Below are 21,404 nucleotides of genomic sequence, written 5' to 3'. Positions count from 1 at the left end.
ACTTTCTGGAATTCTTTGTACTGTCTGTAGTATGCAGTGTGGGAAGGTCACACACACACACAATTAGGACAAGCTAGAAAATATCATAAATAAAATAGTAAAAGCTACAGTTGTTTTGGGATTCCTAAATGTGTTTAAGAAGTTCATTTTGTCATCTTTGTAGATGTGTATTTCAGTAACAGGTTTTCATCTCTTCATTTTCCTTTGTAAAAGAAAAAGGTTTGATATTCCTGAGTTACCACTCATCTAAAATCTACTGATTTGCTCTGATCTGTGCTGTGTATGGAGTGTTACATTCCTGCCCACGTCTGATGTGAAAGGAGAGAGACAGACAGCACAGTGGTGACTGACTCAGAGAGATGTAAATGATCTTATTATGCTTGAGCTACAGCCACACCTAGAAACCTGGACAATAACAGGCCTGTGTTTGATATGCCTTACTTGTTAAATCCTGTCCGGATTTTAGTATGTCACATGTGTGTTCATCAGCAAAGCTGAATGATGCTAGAACAATTGCAAGGCTTTAATCAGACTCATGATTACCCTGTTTCTCACTTTGGCCATACAACGAAAACGAAACACATAGCCAAGACACATTTCTAGTTGTTTCTGGTATTGTTGGTTCTGGTTCAGTGGTTTCAGTGCTACAGATCCTACACCAAGAGAGATTTTCATGGGTAAATTCATTAAGGTTAACATAATTTCGGTGTCTGTGGCAAGCTGTTAATGTTTTTTAAAAAACTTTCCCCTCATTATATAAATAATACATGCTTAATTTTAAAAAAGGAAACTAAAGAAGAAAATGAATGTTTTCTTAAACGCAACATCTGAATATAAACACTATTGCTATTTAAGTTAATTTCCTTCCTGTCACTTCTATTTAGGTATCTTTTTAAAAATTGAGGTAACATAAAAAAACAACAAAAAAATTGAGGTAACATAGTAAATTCAATTTAACCTAAAAAAAACCCTATTTTGAACATTTCCTATTTCATCATTCTTTAAAGACATGACTGAGTAATAGTCCATGGGTTTGGATATTACCATAATATTTGAATATTCACCTACTGTTAGAATTATAGGTAACTTTCAATTTTTCTACAGTAAATGCTTTCAAAGTAAACTTTAAAATTGAATTATAAGAAGAACTTCCTTGGTGGTCCAGTGGTTAAGACGCCAGGCTTTCATAATAAATGATAATGCATTATTTGAGATAATAAAGGACTATTTTAATTAGGAAAAATAAAAGACTGTGCTTCCAGTGCAGGGCACACAGGTTCGATCTCTAGTCAGAGAACTAATATCCCATATGCCATAGTGCCCCTTGATCTTGGTTCTGAATCGTATGCCAGAACCAAGATCCCATAGCACAGTGTGGCGCAAAGATTAAAAAAAAAAAGAATTATAACAAATACAAAAAAAGAGTCCAAATAATAAGCATGTGGGGCTTCCCCGGTGGATCTGTGGTAAAGAATCTGCCTACCAATGCAGGAGATAGAGGTTTTATTCCTGGCTCGAGAAGATTCACCCTGAGTAGGAAATGGCAACCAGCTCCAGTATTCTTGCCTGGGAAATCCCATGGATAGAGGAGTCCGGCGGGCTGCAGTCCACGGCGGGCTGCAGTCCATGGGGTCACAAAGTTGGACGCAACTGAGCCAGCTGAGCCCAGAGAGAGCACAGAATAAACATATAGTTTAGAGAATTTGTAGCGAACATTACCAGCATCCAGAAGTTGTGCCCCTTCCCAGTTATTGCCTCCCCAGAGTTAACCACTACTTGTTATCATTGATTGGTTTTGCCTGTTATGAATTGTACACAAATGGAGTCATATGTATGTTCTCCTTAGTGTCTGGCTTTTGTTGCACAGCATTGTGTCTGTGCATTTCGTCCATGTTGTTACATGGCAGTAGCTGATTTTTAAAAAAAAATTTTTTTCTTTCTTTTTGGTTGTACTGGGTCTTCGTTGCTGTGTGGGCTCTTCTCTCGTTGCGGTGAGTGGGGCTCCTGTCTAGTTGCTTGCCGTGTGCGGGCTTCTCTCTGTGGTGGCTTCTCTTCCAGCGCAGGCTGTAGGGTGTGCCGGCTTCAGTGGTTGTGGCTTGTGGGCTACAGAGCGCAGGCTCAGTAGTTGTGGCGCACAGGCTTAGTTGCTCCAGGGCATGTGGGGTCTTCTTGGATCAGGGATTGAATCCGTGTCTCCTGCATTGGCAGGTGAGTTCTGCTGTTTGTGGACATTTGGTTTGTTTCCACTTTTGGCTCTTCTAGATGTTCATCTATATGTCTTTTGGTGCCATATATTAAATATATACCCGATAGTGGAAATGCTTGGTCATAGAGTTCACATGTTCAGTTTCATAGATATTATCCGACGGTTTCCCAAAGTGATTATACCAAATTCCCATCGGCAACGTATGAGACTTCCATTTGCTCCTATACTTATCAGGCTTGGTTATTGTTAGTTTTCTTATTTTTTAACCATTTTACTAGATACATAGTAGCAGTATTTCCTAGTGGTTTTCATTTACATTTCCTTGAGGTCTAGTGAGCACCTTTCCTAAAAGGCCTTTTGAATATGCTCTTCTGTGAAGTGCTTGTTCATATGTTTTGGAAGTTTCAAAATTGTGTTTACCTTCTTCTTAGTAATTTGTAGGCATTCTTTATATATACTGAGGATGAGTTCTTTGTTACACACACTGCAAATGTCTTTTCGCTGTGCTTTGATGTTTTACTCTTTTAATGGTCTCTCTTGATTACACAGTAAACTTTTAAAAATTGACAGTGTTATTTTGGTAAAAATGTAGACACATGGTATCTTGCCACAGGTCACTTACTTGGCGGACAGTGCATAAACAGAAAATAAACTTAGAAGTTCTGTTATTGTTAGCTTTGTCCAGCATAAGGGCCATGGTTTGCCTTTCCAGCAGTGCCAGCTCTCTTACAGATAAATATGGGCCCTTCATTGCAGGAGGGAACCAGCTGAGCCTGTAAATGGATCACTGAAATTTCTCTCTAACCCTGGGAGACCACTAAAAGCTCCGTCCCTGGTGATATTAGCTTAGTAGAATCATGTATTTATACTAAGTATTGTACATACAAGTTAATGCTTAAATGGTACAGAGTGGCGTAAGATCTTGATATGTTTTAATCTATCTGTTTAAAAAGTAGGGTTTGCATAAAAGAGTAAAAGTTGACTTTACTTTTCTCCAGAGTTAGAAGAAAATAAGAGCTGCAAACCAAAAGTTAAAAACATAGGTACTGAGGACAAAAAGACAGGAAGTATTATTTACTTGGTTAAGAACTCAGGTTGGAATTCTAGCTCTTCTGTTAACTAGTTTTGGCGTGTTATTTAGTGTCCTTCAACTTCAGTTTCCTCGTATTTGAAATGCAGGTAATAGTGAATCCACCTGATAAGGTTTTTGTGAAAATTAAACGATATAACTAATGGCAGGTGTCTGTGTTTAATAGTGCAAGCTCAGTAAATATTTACTATTATTAGGAAGTAAAGGCTAAAAAATAAGGTTAAAAACATCTATTTATTTGTAAGGACAAACTGCATTTACAGATGCTTTTGGCAAACCAGAATTTTTAAGAGAGCTAGAATAAAAAAAGATACAAGTAATCCTAAAGTTTTATAAATTCACATATTCAAAAATTGTTTTATTCCAGTTTTCTACTTTTGGGTTCAGAGTCATATCTGAATTTGAAACTGCCTCCTCTGTTTAAGCTTTTGTCCTCTGCAGGTAACTCTTCTAAATAGCATTTGGCTGTAGACATCAGAAGTTCAGTTTATATAGCTTATTAACCACTTCACTTAAAAAAAAAATCAATTTTTAAAAACCACATAATACTTGCATTGTTTTTTAAAAAGTTTTTTTTTTTTTGCTAAAAAATTAATTTCCCTCTAAAAATACAGCTATCATTTTCTGTGTTAAATGTCCTCTCATTCCTTTGGAGGACAATATCCTAGAAAGAATTAATCTTCTTTAAGATGGAGGTGGGGACTCCCCTGGTGGTCCAGTGGTTGCCTTCCAGTGCAGGGGTGCAGGTTTGATCCCTGGTCAGGAAGCTAAGATCCCACATAGTGAAAGTGTTAGTTGCCTGGTGGTGTCCAGCTCTTTGTGACCCCATGGACTATATAGCCTGCCAGGCTCCTCTGTCCATGGAATTCTCCAGGCAAGAATACTGGAGTGCGTTGCCAGTGGCTAAAAAACCAAAAGCATAAAACAAGCAACAATGTGACAAATTCAATAAAAGACTTTAAAAAAAGACAACACAACAGCCTTAAAAAAAAAAAGACATATCATTGTGTCCTAGTTAAGAATTCATTCTGTCCTTTCTGTGATTCGAGATTCCAAAAAGAAAACAAGATATATCTATAATATCGTATAAAAACAAGATAACTGGAGACTAGGTAAATTTTAAAATATTTTTTTCTGCTGTGAATTTCTAAATGAACAACAGGAAAGAAGAAACTTCATGAATATTATTCTCTATTGTTATGGACTGTCCAGATTAGTGCTTCATAAAATTTTTTTTTATTATGGAATTTCTCATTTACAAGAGTAGAGAGACTAGTATAACAAATCCCTATGTACCCATCACCTAGTTTAACAATGATCAGTTTATGATCAGTCTATTTCATTTATAATCCTCTTGTCTTCCCCCTCCCCATACTATTTTAAATCCTAGCTGTTTTTGTTCATAAATATTTTATTCATAATATTTTGTTCATGAATATTTGTTCATTTTGTTCATAAATCTTTTAGTACATATCTCTAGGGAAAAAAAACCTTAAATAGAAAAATAAAAAGACTTAACAAAACCGAAAAAAGAAAAACAAACCCATTATACCCTGATCATCTTAAAAAATACTCTTAGTTTCCCCAAGTATTCAGATACGTGTTCAGAATTTCCCCAATTGACCCACTGATTTTTCTTTGTCTGTTATAAACTGTTTGGATTGGGTAGATCGTGCTTTTTCCCTGCGGGGCCTCGTTCATGTTCTCATGTGCTGTATTTGGACATTGTATTTCAGGTGTGGATGTTTTATAACACTAGGATTTGAAGGTAGGGGACTAGCGCAAGTTTTAAGAGTCAACACCAATGTATGAGTTAGTAGACCGGTCTTGGTTCGATTATTTGAACATGAGGACGGTAATCAGGGCAAATTGGCCAATAGACAGCTGACTTCTTCCTTACATTTCACAAAGGAGTCTCTTCTGCCTCCCTCCTTCCCTGGATGTGTTCAATCTAAATCTAAAGTATTTTATGTTCTCCTGTTTTAAACTTTATCCTTACCTGTATTTGGGTCCTTGCCTCATTGTATCATAATTAACTTTCTACTTGTTTTTCTTCCATATCTGAATGTAAACCCCTTGAGGGCAGGTACTTCCTTGTTTACAGTTAACAATTCCAGTACCTAGCATAATTTAGAGTTAGTGCTTAATAAGTTTTGTGGAACTATAACTAGGTTTTCCTTATTAATATTAATTGTTATAATTTATTACAAGATTTAGATCTGTTATAATATTTACCTCTTTGTATTAAAATAAGTCATGATGACTGAAAATTTTCTATGTTGGCCATTGCCCTTGGCCTTTTACATGAATTTTCTCTAATCCTTACAGTAACTAATGGATGGAGAGAATCCCCATTTTATATTTGAGGAAACTGAAGCTCAGGCGGTTTATTTAAAGGCTGTACGTGTCCATGCCTCAGGCTATTAAGCCAGTGCTTTCCCCATTACATCACATCCCCTAAAAGGGTTGATGTGTCTGTGTTGGGGAGAGACTGATACGAAACTGAGGATACTGCCTTTGCCTCCTGAAATAGTATTCAAAAAGAGTGGGCAGGACCCAGTCAGAGGTCAGTTATCAAGAAGGCTGTGTACAAAGTTTCCATGAAGGGACTAGGGAGATAGGATATAGACCAGGAAATAAATTGGGAGAGTCAGGGCAGGAAAAGCTGCTTTAGGCTGGAAGGGCTGGAGTAAATAGGTTGGAGAGGCACAGATAGAGAATGGAGAAGGTACAGGCACATCACTGTCTGGTTTGAGGCAAATCTCACAAACGTGGAGTTCTTTAGCGCAAGTCCCCTTAAAGCACAGTTCTTGTTGGGCTAGGGGTGGGTCCTCTTAGAAAAACTGAACAAAGCCTGGGAGCCAGGAACCAGGGAAGCCTAATTAATATTCTAAGCTGATTTTATGGTGCCTGACGTGTACTTAATACGGGCCTTTGAATCAGTGATGAATTTACCTCTGATCTTTTAGAGTTGCCGACATGGAAGAGATGCTGAGAACACTGTCATTTCGTAAAAATACATTTTATGTTCAATCGGCAATGTTCAAAAGGGAAAAAAATAGCTCAGTTTGAGATTTGGGACAGAAGATTGGGAGAAATACTGAGAAAGGGAATGGAAGTCCTCTCATATTTGGGACTAAAAAGAAAAGGGGCAAGATAAAGTTAATGAAGTTAATGGCGTGGTACTTGGTTGTCAATGTAATTAAATTCGATAAATCCCTATTAATGTCCAAGATGGGCTTCCCATGTTGCGCTAGTGGTAAAGAACCTGCTTGCCAATGCAGGAGACGTAAGAACCTTGGGTTTGGTCCCTGGATCAGGGAGATTCCCTGGATGAGGGCATGGCAACCAGTACTCTTGCCTGGACAGTCCTATGGACAGAGGAGCCTGGAGGGCTACAGTCCACAGGGTCGCAAAGAGTCAGACACGACTGAAGTGACTTAGCATGCATAACAGTGTGCCAAGACAGTGTGCCAGGTCCTGTGCAAGGCTAGGGGCACATTAGATTAGCTCCCTCTTTGGGAACCCCCAGTCTCAACTAGAAGAAGACACACACAGCAGTTGACAACCCCTATCAAATGGCAACCCTCACAAATGGTGCTGCTGTGAGAAATACCAGGAATGTTCTGTATTAGTTAGAGTTAGGTTCAGCTGAGATAGATAGGAAGCCCAAATTAGCAGTGACTTAATGTGAGATAGAAGTTTGCTTCCCTCTCAGGTAACTGCTTGCTTAGGTGGCCTGGGGCTTGTGTGGTGTTTCATGGTGTTAGAGTATCCATGTTAGTGTTCCACCATGCGTGTGTCCAGCTTCGTAGTCTGAGATGGAGCCTCTTCTTTCAGGCAGTGGGATGGGGAAAGGAATGAAGAGGAGGCATAGACCTGTCTCATAAAGAAGGTCCATGGACACTTGGGCTTACATTACATCGGTGAGAGCTTCATTATGTAACCCCTGTTGTTAGCTAAAGACAGGGGTCCTACCCACGTGCTTGGCTAAAAATAAGAGTTCCCTAACTTAGATGAGGAGGGTGAATTGTGCAGAATAACTAACAGGCTCTGTCCCTGGAACCAAGTTTTACCTTTTGGAGAAAACAATGCTCAACCTGAGACTTGAAGATAATGGGAGATAGCCAAGTGGACAAGATGAAGGAAGACAGAAGGAGGCATGGGAACGGAAGAGACATTGGCCGTTCATGGAACTTCAGGTCTGAGGTTTGAGTCAGCATCGGCTAGGTAAAGGGGAGTGGCCTTAGGTGAGCCTGAAGAATCAGTAAGAGCATGTGTGTCATTTTAATGAGTTTGTATTTCATTTTGTAGTAGGTGAGAGCCCTTGAAGAATTTTAAGCAAAGGAGCGACTTGCTGAAATTTCTATGTTAGAAGGGTAGCCCATGTTATTTAAAAGATAGATTTTGGGTATGGACTTGAGTTTGAGTAAACTCCGGGAGTTAGTGATGGAGAAGGAGGCCTGGCGTGCTGCAGTCCATGGGGTCACAGAGTGGGACACGACTGACGGACTGAACTGAACTGAAGCTCCTTTTAGCTCCAAGACCACTTACAGTGGTCTAGGGGAGAGCTACTAGTGGTCTAGTTTTAGTTCTTAAAGCCTGGGAAAATGTTTCTTCTTTGTCCTTCCCTCCCTCCCTTCCTCCGTCCCTTTCTTTCTTTCTTTTTTTTTTTCTTTTTTGTTCCTCAGTTTAAAAAAATCCCATAGATTGAGGAGCCTGACAGGCTACCATTCACGGGGTCTCAAAAGAGTTGGACATGACTTAGCGACTAAACACATAAGTACCTACACAACAGTCTTGATTTTGCCTTTGGTCAGTAAAGCCTAAAATATTTCCTTTCTGACCCTTTAAGAAAAAGTTTGCTAACCTCTATTTATCATGCAAGATATATGTAATACTTTGCATGTCTTTCATACTAGAAAAGCTTCTTAAGGACAAGGACTGAATCTTGTTTATTTTTCTGTTCCTGTGGTCTAGGAAAATACTTGGTATATGGAATCCGCGTGCAATGCAGGAGACCCCGGTTCGATTCCTGGGTCAGACAGATCCTCTGGAGAAGGGATAGGCTGCCCACTCCAGTATTATTGGGCTTCCCTTGTGACTCAGCTGGTAAAGAATCCGCTTGCAATACGGGACACCTGCGTTCAATCCTTGGGTTGGGAAGATTCCCCTGAGGACGGGCAAGGCTACCCGCTCCAGTATTCTGGCCTAGAGAATTCCATGAACTGTATAGTCCATGGGGTTGCAAAGAGTTGGACATGACTGAGTGACTTCATGTGTGGTCTAGGAGAATACTTGGTGTATGGTTTAGGGGTTCAGTGAACTATTTTGGGTGGACAAATAGTGTCACACAAAGTTATTTTAAAATTATAATTTACTTTTATAATATCTTGGCTTTTTTGCTTTACCTAGTTACATTTTGCATACAAGTATGAATTATGTAAATTTCAGAATTTCTTTACACTTTTAAAAAAAGACTTACAGAATATACTTATGGAACACCTTTTTAATAGAAAAATCAGAGTACAGATAAAGGAAGATTTATTGAGGAATTTACTGAGAAGAAAAGCAGGATCCCCCCTCGTGATTTCGCAGTTCCTTCTATGGAAAAGATCTGAGTACAGTGGGACATAGTGGGCTGCTGTGCGTCTGTCAGCTTTGTTTCCACTCTGTATTGATTCCATCATCTTACCCTGTCCTAGGCCAGCCAGATGTGCTTCCTGTCTCAAACAAGATGAAAACAGTTCATTGTGTATGCACACTTGTGCAAATAGGCACAGATAGCAAAAGTTAGTCCTGTCCTTTAGGAAATACCACAGACTAGTATTAAATGAGAGGCAGCGTGGTTTACTGCAGGGTTGGCATATGGTTTTAGATACTTACTCCTTCCTGTCAATTGGAGGTGCGTGTCGTGGAGAATTCTGAGATCGTGCCTAAGATCACTGGATAGATACATCTGCTTTTGTTGCAGGAAGAGGACACGTATGTCTCACCTTCAGGTATCTCCAGCCCTTATTTTTAGGCAAGTTATTTTGTTCTTCAGGAGTCTCAGTTTTCTTATTTGGAAAATGAGTTCAGTAATACCTTCTTCACATACTTGTTAGGATTAAATAGAGTAATGCATGTAAAGCATTTTACATGCCAGTAAAATTATCTGCCAGTGTTTTGCAGATACTAGGTGCCTAACAAGTGTCGGCTCTCAAATAGGGATACTTCCGAACCAAGAATGATCCCATCTTGGCCCTGTGTGTCAGTTTTCAGGGGCTAATGTAGCAGGCAGTGGAGAACGAATCTTTAAATGAGGTGTTGCTTTTGAACTTACAACTGATTTTATGTATAAATAATTTAGAAATGCATTATTTACAAAACAAAAAAGATGCCACTTCCTGTTTGTCTTTATTCCCCACTTTACTGAAGCTGCTTATTCAAAGGTTAACAGTTTACCTTGCCTTTTTTTACTCCCCTCCCCCATTGAGGTTCGTGGCACTGTTAACCACGAACTTAGTTGAAGCCCTTTCATTTCTTGGCTGTAGAGAAAACACCACTTTCTAAACAATTTCACTCCCTTTTGGGGGAGGAAGGGAGTGTCCTTTTTATAGAAAGGACAAACTTGTATGTTTAACCATTGATTATTAATTTGTTTGGTAGTTAAAATTAAAGTTTGGCTCAAAAGATTGAAAGATATCTAGGAAGTAATAATTTCCCAGTGTAATTTAATGATGACTGTACAACACTAGACAAGAATCACTTAAGAACGCTTAATGGGGATATTAATTGGTACCATCTTTTTTAGAAGGTAATTTGGCAGTAGCTCAGAGCAGGGTTAATATCCTGTAACTTGGGATCTAGCAGTTGCATGTCTAGCAGTCTCTTGCACAAAAATGGCAACAAGGACAGTAAAAATATATATTTTAAAATGTTAATCTAAGTATCAATACTGCTTTAAGAGCAAAAGTGGGAAACAAACTAGAAAAATAGTGAAATTGTGGCTCATCTTTACTCTTCATTCTTTAAAAAAAATGAGTTATACATGTACTGAGCTAAGAAATGTCTGATAAGTGAAAATAATCAGGCTGTGACATGTATGTATAACAGAATTTCAGTTTTGTTTAAAAGAGTGTACATATTAAATGTTTGTATAAGCATAGAAAAACACTTTAATCTTAATGGTAATTTACTTTGGAATTGGGCTTAGAGAGACCGAGTAAGGAACTTTCTCTTCTTACTGTGGTGGATAATTATGGATGACTTTTGCATTTATTGTGTGCCCTTTACAGTGATTTTCAAATAAAGCAACCTTAAGAGAAAAGAAAATTAATGGAGAACAGTAAGGCGGGGCACAGATGCAACTAGCTACTCATAAAAAAGATGCCCTTTAAAATTCTGTGTATTTATATGCATACTCCTGTATATGTGTACATAAATTTATGCAAACAGCGTTAGTGCAGTTGGACATTCAATTAAGCTACAAGATGCATTGTACTACTTGCATTTTGAAATGGAAGACACGAAGAAGTGTTTTTCAAACATCACAGTGTACAGGAATAGTTCTTCAGTTCTTTAAGAAGTGACTGGATTTGTTCTGGAAATGTGTAATTTTCTAGTGTGGCAGTAATATATGTTCAGGTTTCCTCAATGCAAGTTACAGCTTGTTCATGTCTCTTAGTTAAAGTTTAAATTTTATGATAATTAACCAACTGCATGATGACCTTTGAAACAGAGCAAAGAAAGTACTCCAGAGCAACGAAACTCTCAGTGCAGCCACTCCAGTTTGGACTGTAAATTGGAATTCTCTTCCACTGAGCGAGTCAGAGATGAGAGTTGGGGCTGTTAAAGAAGCTGTATGGTTAGTTGTTTATGATTCCCAGTTTAAATTTATTTTATAGTAATCTTTATATGTAGAAATATTTAGCTTATGTCTCTGTGCTCTTAATTTTGTTTCCTTCTGAATAATTTTTAAAGAATTGAATCTTGTGACCTGTTCCTTTTTTAATATGGAAATTTAAGATCTGCATGTAACAAAGGAGAAGTCCTGTTCCAGATATAATAATCAAAATGCCTAGTTGTATCAGATTTGGGGATTTCCTTCCCTTCCCTTAAGTGTCACTGGCAATTTTAGATTTTATAGAGACTCTTCAGTTTGCAGGTATCAAGGCTTCTATTTTCCTCCTTCAGTCCCCCGTCAGCCCTCTGAATAGCAGCCGTATGCTGTGTTAGTTCTTTGCTTAGTAAAGGCAAAGGAGATGCCTAGAAACTGTGAGTTTTGTTTGTTAGGCCTGACTAGTTTTGTGTGTAATGGATAACATTAAGTTTTTAAATTTTTGATGAGATTGCCTGGGTTTTAAATTTGGGATTAATAGTGGTGTATTTGTAGGACCAACTTTTTTTTTTTTTAATTGGAATATAATTATTTTACAGTGTTAGTTTCTGTTGTACAGCATCGTGAATCAGCCACGTGTATACATGTATCCCCTCTCTCTTGAGTCTCCGTCCCATCCTCCCATTCCACCCCTTTAGGTCGTCACAGAGCACCAAGCTAAGCTTCCTCCAGCTTGCTTTTTGAGACTTGAAGTTCCTTGCAGATTTGGCCAGTTTCTTCATTGATTTTTTTCTTTTTTCCTCCATTCATCTTTTTCATGAGACTGTGACATTCACAAGTGAATCAAGAAATTGAACTACTCAGAATCTACGTATGACTATTTCATGAGAGAAATCTACTCAGAAAGAACAAGTAACCTCTAAAATATTCTTTATAATCATTACTATATTACTAGGTCTATAAAAGTTTACCATATTCTAGGATTTCTGAGGGGAATGGTCTGGATAACCTAGCAGGTTTCTTCATATCTCATGATTCATTTTACCTTAGTGAAAAATTGCCTTAAACATGAGGAAATGAGTAGAGTCTGGTTCTCCCAGATTTGTTTTGGCTGTGCTGGTTCTTTGTTGCTGCGCGGGCTTTTCTTCAGTTACTACGAGCGGGGGCTGCCCTCCAGTTGTGGCGCATGGGCTTCTCGTTGCGGTGGCTTCTCTAGTTGCTGAGCGCGAGCTGTAGGCTGCGTGGGCTTCAGTAGGCTGCGTGGGCTTCCAGAGTGCCTGGCTCCCAGGCTCTAGAGCGCAGACTCAGTAGTTGTGGCGCATGGGCTTAAGTTGCTGTCAGCGTGTGAGATCTTTCCTCATCAGAGACTGAACCTGTGTCTCCCACATCAGCCGGCGGATTCTCCACCACTGAACCACCAGGGAATCCCCGAACCAGATCCTAAACCGTGCTGCTTCTGTGGGAAAGGAGTGGTTTGTCAGGCAGTGCTTACTGGGACTGTTAATCTATAGGCAACGCATTGGCCAAGTTTGTGCAGTTGGTAAACACTGTGTAGGCCGGCGACAGGTGCTGCCTACACACTTCTCAAAGCAAGTGACAAATTGCTGTTTTCCTAGGGGTTCCATTTAGCTACAAATTTAAGGTTTATCAGTAGTGTTTTCAAAACACAGTATATTGAGGACTAGATTCTGTCATATCTTTGTTTTGAAGTCTGTAGTCAAAGCAGCTTACATAATGTATATATTAACAATCAGTTCTATTTATTGAATACCTACCTGCTTTGTGCCAGACACTGTGCTGAGTGCTCTATTTATATTATTTCTGTGAAAACCTTGCAAGATAGGTATTGTTATTTTCATTTACATATGAGGAATTAAACACTTGGGCCTTTTGTCAAGCTTCCTTTTGGTCAACTTTTGTATTCTTTATCTCTCTCTCTTTTAATAACAGTGTTGGTGGTGGTGGTTTAGTCGCTAAGTCGTGTCTGGCTCTTGCGACCCCATGGACAGTAGCCTGCCAGGCTCCTCTGTCTGTGGGATTCTCTAGGCAAGAGTACTGGAGTGGGTTGCCATTTCCTTCTCCAGAGGATCTTCCCAACCCAGGAATCGAACCCAGGTCTTCTGCATTGCAGGCAGATTCTTTACCAACTGAGCTATAAGGGAAGCTCCCAGTGTTATTGAGATATAATTTTGTTCTTGTTGTTTAGTCACTAAGTCATGTCCAATTCTTTGCAACTCCATTGACTGTAGCCTGCCAGGTTCCTCTCTCCATGGGATTTCCCAGGCAAGAATACTGGACTGGGTTGCCATTTCCTTCTGCAGGGGATCTTCTTGACCCAGGGATTGAACTCATATCTCCTGCATCTCCTGCCACCGGCAGACAATTTCTTCACCACTGAGCCACCAGGGAAGCCCTGGTGGTGTAACTTACATAGAGATGTAATTTACATGCCCCCAAAATTCACACTTTTAAAGTAATTATACAATTAATTTAATGCTATTTACTGTTTTTACACAGTTGTGCAATCTTCAACATTGTCTAATTTTAAGGTAGTTTCAGCATTCCATAAAGAAACCCCAAACCATTAAAAATCATTTCCCGTTTCCCTCTTGCCTTGCTCTGGGCAATCACCAAACTTTTTTTTTGTCTTTATGGATTTGCTTATTGTGGAATTTTCATATAAATGAAATAATAGTATGTGGCCTTTTGTGACTTCTGTCACTTATGCTTTTTTTCCCAAAATATGTATTAATTTTTGGCTGTGCTGGGTCTTCGTTGCTGTGTGGACTTTTCTGTAGGTGAGGGGAGCAGTGGCTACTCTCTAGTTGCGGTACACAGGCTTCTCACTGCGGTGGCTTCTCCTCTTGTGGAGTACAGGCTCTGGGGTGCTTAGGCTTCAGCAGTTGGGGCGCATGGGCTTTGTTGCTCCTTCCTCTGCCACATGTGGGATCTTTCTGGATCAGAGATTGAACCTGCATCTTCTGCATTGGCAGGCGAATTCTTTATCATTGAGCCACCAGGGAAGCCCATGCGTTTTCTTTTTAAGGTATCAAATATTACATCAGTCAGGGAGTTGATTCAAAAGAATAAAGCAATAAAAATGTGATAGTAATCCTTTTATTATTATTGAGTAATGTGGTATTTTGAATGTACATTAATAGATTTCCCAGATGACTGATACTTAACCATAAGCACATTTTAAGAGCAGAATCTATTTAAATTTGAGTCATGGATGATGGCAATCAACCTAAATTGCATGACATATTTCTCTAATTTCTTAAACATAGCAGCATAGTTTAACCTTTTATTAATAACCTGGGGTTCATTATTTTGAATGTCTCTTGCCCTGTACTGTATATTACTGTGCTGTCTTCGGGGATTGGACGTGTGAAAATCTGTTCATCTCTGTACTGAATGACTTCTGATTGTTTTGCTTTTCTGCTGCTTCTGTGTGAGATCAGTTCACTTACTTTAGATTTGAATTTGGTTAAATGTTTCCCGATACTGAGCAATGCATACTCATTGGAAAAGTGAAAAATCACAGCTATGCAAAAACAAGATGAAAAACTACCCATGTACGTTCCACAGAGCAAATTATTGTTAGTATTTTGTTATATATCCCTAAAGTCAGACACACACGCACAGAGCCACACATGCACAGGGATATATTCGTGTATGTAAGGACTTAATATAGTTTTACATCTATGTCTTTTTCTTCCTTTTTATCTTTTTGCCAAATGGAATCATACTCTTTTGTAATCTGCTTAGTAGATACTTGTATAGGCAATCAGGGATGCGGAAATAAATCTACTAATAGATATAACACTGGGGTTTTTTTGGGGGGAGGTGGGTGTGGGGCAGAGTGGTAAGTTCTATTGAAAGGACACTTAATAATCTGTTCTTCAGAATCATTTTCGGTAATTGCATGCTGTTTCATAGTATGCTTATAACATATTTAACCCATCCCCCATTCTTGGACACTTAGGCTATTTCGGTTTTTTGAACTTTTAGAATCAATTCCCGTGCCCTGCCTGCCTGCTTCTCTAGTCCTCTGTGGGTCCTGGAACAAGTTGTGTATCTTTACATCTGTGTTCTTTGACACAGTTCACTTCTTTTGCCATTCTTATCTTTTCTGTCAGAGTTCAGGTGACTCCTTCCCTTATCAGCTCCCTCCTGGGCCTGGGTTCGAGGTGTCTTTCGTGTGCCACCTCTTTGCCCCTTTTCTCAACCCTCCTGTAGTGCTGTTTTGTGCCTTGCTTGTCTGCCTCTTTCATTAGACTGTGAACTCTGGACTCTGAGCTCACTGTGGGCAGTGTTGGCATCTTCTGTCTCCTGCTATGTCTATTCGTGTTTTTATACAGGTGTTTTTCTCTGTCTTCATTTTAGGAATCAAATTCTACCTTCTCTATTCTAGTACAGCTCTTACACCTATAAGTCTAGAGCTTACCGTGTACTGCTTGGTCTTACGGTTGAGAGCCCAGTAAGTCTTCCCCCAAGCTTGTCAGTTCTTGGGCAGGAGTGCAGTCTCATTCATCTTTGTCATCCCCAAAGAACCTAGGGCAGTGCCTTGTTAGCAGCCAGGAGAGTTTGTTTACAGTGAATTGATTCATATGCCCCAGAGGGCCTGTGTTATTCATTAAGCCTTTCCTCCACGCATCTTTTCTTAACCACTTACTTGCTTGTTTCCCACCTAAGCTTTATTTGTGTGTGCTAATTAACACGTCATAAAATTTACCACCCTAACCATTTTTAAGCGTACATAGTGTAAGTACGTTATATTGTTGTGAAAGAAATCACTAGAACTTTTTCATCCTGCAAATCTGAAATTGTCTTCTCGTCAAACAACTCCCTCTTTTCCTTCCTCCTGGTTACCAGTCACTGGTAACCTCCATTCTACTTTCCATTTCTATGGGTTTGACTACTTTAGGTACCTTATATAGGGGACTTCCCTGGTGGCTCAGACGGTAAAGAATCTGCCTGCGAAGTGGGAGACCCGGGTTTCATCCCTGGGTTGGGAAGATCCCCTGGAGAAGGGAATGGCTACCCACTGCAGTATTCTTGCCTGGAGAATTCCATGGACAGAGGAGTCTTTATATAAGTAAAATCACTCAATATTTGTCTTTTTGTGACAGGTTTCTTTCACTTTAGTATAATGTCCTCAAGGTTCATCCATGCCGTAGCATGTGTCACAGTTTCCTTCCTTTTTAAGTCTAAGTAATATTTCATTTTATTCATATATATTGCATTTCCTGTATTGATTCATCAATGGACATTTAGGTTGCTTCTGCATCTAGGCTGTTGTGAATGATGCTGCAGTGAACATGGGTGTGCACGTATCTCCTCTTTGAGACCTTGCTTTCAGTTCTTTTTGCTGTGTACTCAGAAGTGGGATTACTGTATTACATAGTAGTTGCATAGTTAATTCTTTGAGTGATCATCATACTGTTTTCCATAGCAGTTGTACCATTTTACGACTTACATGAATAGTGTACAGGTGTTCCGATTTCTCTGCATCCTTGCCAGCACTTATTTTCCGTTCTCTTTATTTTATATATAGTGGTGTGTATTTGAAGTCACTGTGTTTTTGGTTTGCATTTCCGTGATAATTAGTGATGTTGAGCCTGTTTTCATATCCTTGTTGGCCATTTATTATTTCAAAAAATATTTCTGTGTTTTTATTTTTGGCTTTGCTGGGTCTTGGTTGCTCTGTGTGGGCTTTCTCTGGTTGTGGTGGGCAGGCTTCTTGCGGTGGTTTTTCTTGTTGGGGAGCACAGGCTCTAGGGCATTGCGCTTCAGCAGTTGTAGCGCGTGGGCTGAGTGGTTGCACTCGCCGGCTCTGAGCTCAGGCTCCGTAATTGTGGTGCTCAGGCTTTTTGCCCTGTGGCACGTGCGGTCTTCCCGGACCAGGGATTGAACCAGTGTCCGTGCATTGCAAGGTGGACTCTTAATCTCTGGGCCACCAGGGAAGGCCCCTTGTTGGCCATATTATCTTTAGGGAAATGTCTAATCAAGTCCTTTGCCCATTTTTTTGATCAGGTTATTCAATTTTTTAATTGTTGAGGTGTGGGAGTTCTTTATATAGTCTGAATATTAACTCCTTATTAGATCTATGATTTGTAAATGTTTTAAAAATTTTAGCTTTATAATTGACATAAAATTGTAGGATATTTAAAGTATACATTGTAGTAATTTGAAAGCATATATGTTGTGAAAGGATTTGCCCCTCTGGTTAATTTGAACGCATTTATCACTTTACATGTGTATGTATGCATTTCATTAATTAATTTTTCTGGTGAAAACATTTAAGTTCTCTTTTAGCTAATTTCAGTTATACACTACAGTGTTATCGGTTGTAGTCACCAGGTTTTACATTAGATCCTCAGACCTTACACATCTTAGGGCTGGAAGTTTGTGTCATCTTACCATCTCCCCTGTTTCCTCCACCTCACAGCCACTGGCAACCACGTTTCTGCTGTCTGTTTTCTGTGAGTTTGACTTCTTTTTAAAATTCCACATATAGGTGATACTGTGCAGTATTTGTGTTTCTGTCTGACTTCGTTCACTTAGCATAAGGCCCGCAAGGTCCATCCATGTAGTGGCAAAAGGAGATTTGTAAGTATTTTTTCCCACTCTGTAAGGATCACCTTTCTCTGGCTACCTAGGGATTTCCTTTGTTTTTGTGTTACAGACTCTGTTTTCTGGGTTCCATGTCTTCACCTTTTTGAGTTTTACTCTTTAACTTTGGCTGAGTGCATCTCTGAAAGGCATCTCTACATGGCGTCTTGTTTTTCAGTATGAGGCCTGCCCCCTAGCTGTGCTGGTGTCCTTTATTCTAAAGATGCTCTGTTTTGCCTTCTAGATAATAAATCTGTAGTCCCTGGGTCAGGAGGATCCCCTGGAGAAGGAAATGCAACCCACTGCAGTATTCTTGCCTGGAAAATCCCACGGACAGAGGAGCCTGGTGGGCTACATCTCATGGGGTTGCAAAGAGTTGGACATGACTGAGCGACTAACACACAGTCTTTTGCTAGGGTGAAGAAAGGGCATTCTCTTGGCTTCATGGAGGAAAGGAGAGGTCTGTGAGTCTAACTTTGCTTTAAACAAACCTTCAACAAACCTTCCTGTTTGAAACCTACTTTCACCCCCATTTCCAGAGGGAACTGATCCAGCCTGTCCCTGAGCCTTTCAGACTTTCGCAGCGTAAGTTGCCCTGCTTCCCCGTTGCCACTTAGGATGCAGCTTGCTTGGGTCTGCTCAGTCACCTATCATTTATCCACCTGCTTTCCAAATGTAAAAATTTTGTTGCTGCTGTATCTTCAGTCGTTTTTTTCCCTTGTGGGTTAGAGTTTAATTTTTCCCCTGTCACTGTTACGTAGTGAGGTTTGCAGGGGCCAGGCACCCCCATTCTGCTGTCTCTGACTGGAAGTTCCTGAACTGTCCTTTATCTCAGCTTTTCTTCTCGTGCTGGTCTTTTTTCTGCTTGTCACCTCTGACTTGTAACTTTACCCTCACTTGTTCCATTGCCAGTCATCCTTTTTCTTTTTTTAAAGCCTTCCTTTGATGTAGACCGTTTTTAAAGTCTTCATTGAATTTGTTACAATATTGCTTCTGTTTTATGTATTTTGGCTGCCAGCGCATGAGATCTTAGTTCCCTGACCAGGGATCAAACCCCATGCCTTAGAAGGTGAAGTCTTAACCACTGGACCACCAGGGAAGTCCCTCTGTCATCCTTAATATTTATTTTTTCCAGCTTATTTGACCTTTTATCTTTTGTTGTTTCTTTTTACTCTACGCTTCTTTGGCACCTCTTGATCTCCTCCTTTTGTAGGTGCCTCCAACTAAGCAGAGTAACCCTTCTCTCCCTTTGCTTCTTGGCAGGTTCCCTTCTAAGCAGTATGCGTACGTGCATGCTAAGTTGCTTCAGTCATATCCAACTCTTTGTGACCCCATGGACTGTAGCCTGCCAGGCTCCTCTGTCCATGGGATTCTCCAGGCAAAAATACTGGAGTGGACTGCCATTTCCTCCTCCAGGGGATCTTCCTGACCCCGTGATCGAACCTGCATCTCCTGCATTGCGGGCGGATTCTTTACCACTGAGCTACCTAGGAAGCCCTCTCCCCAATCAAAGCCTGGTTCTAGCTGCATTTTATTAACTGTTCAAGAAATTATTCTGAACAACAGCAGCGACCACACACACATCTTTAGAAATTAAATCTTTGTTGATTTAGCGCATGTCCTGACTTTGCTTCTCTCTCATTCTTGGTACCTTTTATTCTGCTTCACGTCTCTGACTTTCATCTTTATACTAACTACTCATCTTTTGATATGTCTTCCTCCTTGGAGGGTTTAGGCAGACTTACATAGAATAAACATTATGAATAATAGAACTAACATTACAGTAGGAAGACTGAACTTATTGTCCCAAATGATAATATATATTGTGAGACTTACTGAATTGCTAAGTCTTGGTTCTTTATTTATAAAATGGGAACAGTAATCTCATCCTTTATGGGTGAGATTTGGGACTTCATGGTACTTTGAGAGGCAAATGAGATGGATTGAGCAAAACTGTCTGGGAAGCTCTGAAATGTAATTTTTGTCTCTGTCTGGCCTCCTGCACGTGGTCCAGGTAGAGGTGCAGGAGCTGCTTTCCCAAGGGTTGTGTGTGGGTAACAGTGAGACTTAGTAGATCCCTGGCGGGTGTGGCTGTGGTTTGGGTGATATCTCTACTTTTGGGTGGAAGCCATTGCTGCTCTGTGCTCGTAGCTTGGCAGACGTGAAGCATCGGTTATACCGTTCTTGGTAGGGACTCTGATGTTCTCACAGCAGTGGCAGGGCCTCCCCAGGCAGCAGACACTACGAGGAGTGCACGATGGTGGCTGTCTCCTGCTGAACTGTGGCTCCTGGGCTGCTCTAGGGGAGATAGGCCCTGAGGCATCTGCTGGAACCCATGAAGGGCAAAAGCTAAGAAAAATGTATTTCCATTATTGTGACTGCCTTTATGTGCACTGTCTGCTTAGCCCTGGGAGAATATAGTTATGTAAACTTTGTGAATCTTAGTAAATGGAGTCTGGCGTTCTTGTTGCTTTTCCTAAAGTTGAACTTGCTTTTGCCTCTCTGCTGTATAATTGGCACACTGATTTGTTCAACTTTTGTTGTTTTTTTAAAAGAAGAAAAACTAAGTATACAAATTGTAGTGTTATAGATAGTAAAGAGTGAGCATCAACACAATCCGATATAAATTGTCACAGATTTCAAGATGTATAGGGTTTAATGAAATAAATTAACTCAATCTAGTTCAAAAACTTCTGGAGATTGCATTGTTTTATTAATCTCCTTTACCCTTAGAGACAACACAAATAATAGAAAAAATTAAATAGTTCTAATATGGCAGCACTGGCTAAGGACATCAAGGTGATTTAAAAGCTTCTGTGCTTCCGCCAAGGGTGTAATTGAGAATTATACACTCCTACGACAGAGGAGCCTGGTAGGCTGCAGTCCATGGGGTCGCTGAGGGTCGGACACGACTGAGCGACTTCACTTTCACTTTTCACTTTCACCCATTGGAGAAGGAAATGGCAACCCACTCCAGTGTTCTTGCCTGGAGAATCCCAGGGATGGGGGAGCCTGGTGGGCTGCCGTCTACGGGGTCGCACAGAGTTGGACACGACTGAAGCGACTTAGCAGCAGCAGCATCAGGACAGAGGAGCCTGGTAGGCTGCAGTCCATGGGGTTGCTAGGAGTCGGACACGACTGAGTGACTTCACTTTCACTTTTCACTTTCATCCATTGGAGAAGGAAATGGCGGCCCACTCCAGTGTTCTTGCCTGGAGAATCCCACGGGGGAGCCTGGTGGGCTGCCGTTCCTGGGGTCGCACGGAGTCAGACACAACTGAAGCGACTTAGCAGCAGCAGCAGCAGCAGGATTGAAAGGAACCTTAGAAATTCTCTGTTCTGATATTTTTACAGATGTGGAAATTGAGGTTCTGAGAGGTGGGGTAGTTTGCTTGAAGTCACTCAGTTGGCAGCTCTGTATTTCTGAACTTGTTTTCCACCAATGAGGAGTATCTCAAGAACAGTTTGAAGAGTTTCCAGTCAGAAATGGCTAAATTAATATGCCTAACAACCTCTGTTCTTTATCACACTTCAATTAATGACAGTAAAGGAAAAAAAATATAGCAGTAACTCAGGATAAAACAGAACTGCAGGAGAGACAACAGCAACAAAATTCTGAAATTTGGAAAGCAGGTGGGTAAGTGATAGCTGACTGAGCAGCCCTGAGAAAG

At 40.2% G+C, this 21,404-nt stretch overlaps 1 protein-coding gene and 1 pseudogene across 3 annotated transcripts in view; both read left to right on the top strand.

Moving 5' to 3' along the window:
• Positions 1–21,404, top strand: part of DIP2B (disco interacting protein 2 homolog B) — a 229,775-nt gene that overhangs the window by 29,637 nt on the left and 178,734 nt on the right. The window lies entirely within an intron of this gene.
• LOC139183093 (small ribosomal subunit protein uS5 pseudogene) overlaps positions 11,152–21,404 on the top strand; it is a 69,833-nt pseudogene continuing 59,580 nt past the window's right edge.

This window comes from Bos indicus, chromosome 5, assembly GCF_029378745.1.
Source record: "Bos indicus isolate NIAB-ARS_2022 breed Sahiwal x Tharparkar chromosome 5, NIAB-ARS_B.indTharparkar_mat_pri_1.0, whole genome shotgun sequence".
NCBI classification, from domain to species: Eukaryota; Metazoa; Chordata; class Mammalia; order Artiodactyla; family Bovidae; genus Bos; species Bos indicus.
The sequence above is the reverse complement of the archived record's forward strand: the minus strand, read 5'-3'. Positions and strand labels throughout refer to the sequence as shown.